Here is a 5,148-nt window from a genome sequence, read left to right on the forward strand (position 1 = left end):
AACCCCTAGTACCGAGAGCCACGATACGGAAAACCTTCCAGAGACGCCGCCGGCCCCAATCCCATCTCGGGGGATTCAGGAGATCGCCTCCGGCACCCTGCCGGAGAGGGGAATCATCTCCCGGAGGACTCTTCACCGCCATGGTCGCCTCCGGAGTGATGAGTGAGTAGTTCACCCCTGGACTATGGGTCCATAGCAGTAGCTAGATGGTCGTCTTCTCCTAATTATGCTTCATTGTCGGGTCATCAAGATCATCTATCTGTAATGCTATATGTTGTGTTTGTTGGGATCCGATGGATAGAGAATACTATGTTATGTTGATTATCAATCTATTACCTATGTGTTGTTTATGATCTTGCATGCTCTCCGTTGTTAGTAGAGGCTCTGGCCAAGTTTTTGCTAGTAACTCCAAGAGGGAGTATTTATGCTCGATAGTGGGTTCATGCCTCCATTAAATCTGGGACAGTGACAGAAAGTTCTAAGGTTGTGGATGTGTTGTTGCCACTAGGGATAAAACATTGATGCTATGTCCGAGGATGTAGTTATTGATTACATTACGCACCATAGTTAATGCATTTGTCTGTTGTTTGCAACTTAATACTGGAAGGGGTTTGGATGATAACCTGAAGGTGGACTTTTTAGGCATAGATGCATGCTGGATAGCGGTCTATGTACTTTGTCGTAATGCCCAATTAAATCTCACTATACTCATCATATCATGTATGTGCATGGTCATGCCCTCTCTATTTGTCAATTGCCCAACTGTAATTTGTTCACCCAACATGCTTATTCTTATGGGAGAGACACCTCTAGTGAACTGTGGACCCCGGTCCATTCTTTTAATTGAATACAATCTACTGCAATACTTGTCCTACTGTTTTCTGCAAACAATCATCATCCACACTATACATCTAATCCTTTGTTACAGCAAGCTGGTGAGATTGACAACCTCACTGTTACGTTGGGGCAAAGTACTTTGGTTGTGTTGTGCAGGTTCCACGTTGGCGCCGGAATCCCTGGTGTTGCGCCGCACTACACTCCGCCGCCATCAACCTTCGACGTGCTTCTTGGCTCCTACTGGTTCGATAAACCTTGGTTTCTTACTGAGGGAAAACTTGCCGCTGTACGCATCACACCTTCCTCTTGGGGTTCCCAACGGTCGCGTGTTGTACGCGTATCAGCAGCCGGACCTCAAGGGAATCTACTGGTAATTAAGGTACTCCTTTTAATAGAGCACCGGATCAAAGCATTAACACTTGGTGAAAACATGTGATCTCATATCTAAGCCATCCCCTCCAGTTATCCTAGTTGCTGTCACTCTGGGGCCTCGGGTTCCGGACGTAGACATGTGCAAACAACTTGTAGATACAATATAAGCAATAATTATAGAGCTTAAATCTAAGATCATGCCACTCGTGCACTAGTGACAAGCATTAAACACAACAAGATTGCAGCAACAATAACTTCACAAACTTTATAGATAGACTAATCATAATGTAACAATTCATCGGATCCCAACAAACACAAAACCGATTACATCAGATGGATCTCAATCATGTAAGGCAACTCATGAGATCATTGTATTGAAGTACATGGGAGAGAGAGTACCAACGAGCTACTGCTAGAACCCGTAGTCCATGGGGGAACTACTCACGGAGCATGATGGAGGCGGTGGCGTCGATGGAGATGGCTTCCGGGGATCGATCCCCGTCCCGGCAGGGTGCCTGTGGTGACCCTGCATACCACTGCATGTTGTAGTATGCCAGTCGTTGATATAACATTCACGAAGTACCATTCCGCAAATATTACATCCCTCAGAGTAGTACAACAGAACATAGCAGGTCCATAACTCATTCATTTATTATTACAAGCATAATACACATATCGTCTCGGAGCTCCCCTTGGGTCCTAAGAGGAATACTCCTAGGTTCGAGGCGAACCCAACTTAACTTACAATATAGGAGTCTCATTAAGTTATACATTTATTTCCTCGAGCAGCTAAGTACTAAGAGTTCGCACTGCTCGGTTACTACTACTACTCGGTGCTTCTAGGCTTGATCTCCTCCGGAAGCCTCCCCGGTTCCGTAGACTATGAGGTAGTCTACGCCTTCAATACCTCCAGAGAGGTCTGGTTCTTCATAGCCGATGATCTCGGCTCCTTCAGGGTTGTCGTAGTCCTCCTACAGACGATTCAGACAATCTAAGCAAGGGATTTAAGAGTGGGATGAGTACGAGCGTACTCAACAAGTTCATTATAGATAAGAGGTGTTTAATGCACTAGCTACGATATTAGACCAGAAAGTCTAATACCAATGCAGGTTTTGATAAACATTTCTTCAAGAGATTGCTTTTATTTCAAAGAGCTATGTCCGTCAGCCTTCACCGGTTTACTAGAACTTCATGGAGCTCTTTTCCGGCCGCGTTCGCAGTTCCATATCCCGGAACAGGGAGTGACAGGTCACGGTTCATTATACTCTGCAGAGGTGTGTTGCTTTACCCATAAGAGATCTTAACCTTGGTGCCAACCGGGCAGCTTTCCCGTCCACACTTCCTTTGGTGTGAGGCCCGGTATAAGGTCATAGCCAACTATATTCCTCCGCTACCTCGCACACCCACCCTTTGTTGCAAACCCCGACCCTGGGTCCTCGCCGGTCCCATTATTCCCGTATTTCAGGGTCGACCCCGACCACGACGACGATGCAGGATCGAACCAAACTCCTTCGCCGGCAGCTGCAACCCATCATAGACCACATTACCGTGGGGAATTAGAAGGGGATCCCCACCCACCAATTGTTCCGCAAGCAGCAACCGCTACGGTAAGCAAAAGCTATACCGTGAGGAATTAGAAGGGGCTCCCCACCCACCAATTGCTCCGCAAGATACAACCGCTACGGTAAGCGCATCCGTTGATGTACAAGAGGTGGAAATACGGTTGACTATTTCGTCCCACTCCAGATCTTATGGTTAACACGGTTATTACGGCACAAGAATTACTGGCGACATTTGTTGCTTAATCCTAGATGGATATAAACCCTTGCAATGGAACCTCCACCATATCAACACAATCCATGGTTCCATTGCCAACCACATAGTCATATTCATAGTTATGAAAATAGTGGTTTTGGTTTTTATGCAATAGTGATAACCATAGTACTTTGCAAGTAATTTGATAGAAATACTCAAATGACATGAGCAAGTGATGAACTTGCCTGAACACTGCAAAGTTTTGCAGTTGGATGGTGTGGACTGACCCTTGTCCTCTGTTTCTGAAAAATAGCATCATTGTTCGGTAAGGGCAATGGTTAAAGAAGCAATTATGCATGATTCCAGTTTTAGGGTTTGTTCCCCCCTTCCGATGACATTATTATTTCATGTAAGAGGTTAATACTAAGATGGATTTGGAGATACTCTATTTAAAGTAAAATACAACCTTGAAATGTTGTCAAGGTGTTTTTAAAGTCCAAAGACATTTATGGACTTATTTTCATTATTGAAAATATTATGGGTGATTTAAATGATTATTTAAATCATCAAATTAAGATTTATTCTTAGTTCTCTTCAAAAATTCTCTTTGATATTTTATTTAGATAGAGAATTTTATGTTGATCAATTTTCATATTTTTATTTATTTTTTTAGAGCTTTGAATCATTTTCTATTAATTTTCAAAGTTTCTGGTTTTTTTGAAAATGTGAAATGTCATATTTACCCCTGGGCCCACCTGTCAGGGTGGCCCAGTGAGTTAACCCTAACCCGAGCCACACTTGGGCTCGATCGGCCCACTCGCCCCTTTCTTCCTCGCGCAGAACCCTAATCCCCCTTTCTCTCTCGCGACGCCGTGGTCGCCGCCGCCTTCGCCGAAATGTTCCGGCCGCCACCGGCCATCCCCGCCGGCGAGATTGGTATTAATCGAACCGCCGCTCGATGGCGCTCCGATTGATCCGCGTCGATCTACTTTTCCTCGCCGCTATCGTTCTTCCCCAACATCTCTGTGACCTGGTCGGGTGATCCACGGCGACCTCGTCGTCGCCGTTGTTCTGGTGGCGTGGCGTGGCCGTGTGCCACGCCATGATGATGCTGGGGCCCATGCGCCTGGCGACGAGCTGGCTTGGCTTGGCCATGGCCTGGCGCCGCCGTTCGCCCTGCGTGTGCCGCCATGCCGCCATGGCCGCGCGTCTCTGCTTCGCCTGAGTCACCTGTAAATGCTCATCTACTCCCCTTCTCTGCTATCTGTGCCACCTCCTTCTCCTACTCGTCTAGCTCCGCCGCTGGCTTGCTCTCCCTGTGGAGAAGCTTGCCGTGTAAACGTACTACTGTGGCTATGCTCCTGTGGACTTACTCCATTGCTGATGTGCTTATGCTTCTGCTTCCCTGTGCTGCTACTGCCATGCTTGCTGGCTGTGCTTCTGTTCTTGACGCTATTATTGCTAGTTACTCTAGTATATTCATATATGTTGCCCTGGCTCGATTGCAGTGTGCAATTCTTACAAGTTTGCAAGTGCCAGAGCCATTTTGGCTTACTCTGGTGCTCAGATGTATGATTGTGCTCAATTGAGCATTACTGTGGCTTAACAGTGTGAGTACATAAGGATTAGATGTGTGCCTTGTTTGTGCATCTTGATCCAGTGGCTCATCATGCCTTTGATGTGCTTTGGATACAATCATGGATTGTTATTTGATTATCTGTGAAGCATCCATTGATTATCTGTGGTTGTTTATTCATATAATTTCCTATGTGATGCCAGTGATTGATTCTAGCATGCTTAGGCATGCTCTAGCAGGCTCTGGTGATCAATTGATCACCAATTGCTTGTTGATTGCATGTTTGCTTGCTGCCTATGCCTATCTGGTGCTCCTCCTGGTGTCTGTGTGACACATGTACTTGTGCTAGAGAGTGTTGAGGCTTGCTCAAGCCTCTGCTACCTGTCTGCAATGATCCATTGGATCATCTGCAAGGCCTGGTACATAGTTTACTTTTCTGTTTCATTTATCTGTGTAGATTTGATTCATTAAGTAGATAAATGATGTGAACTGCCTTGCAGTGATGATCATATGAGTGGATTTAGTAAAGCTAGAGGGATGCCAATCATTTATTGGGGACCCTAGCTCCATTTGAACCCTTCTGGGTAATGATATATTTGCTGGCTTCT

Source organism: Lolium perenne, chromosome 5, assembly GCF_019359855.2.
Source record: "Lolium perenne isolate Kyuss_39 chromosome 5, Kyuss_2.0, whole genome shotgun sequence".
Classification (NCBI taxonomy): Eukaryota; Viridiplantae; Streptophyta; class Magnoliopsida; order Poales; family Poaceae; genus Lolium; species Lolium perenne.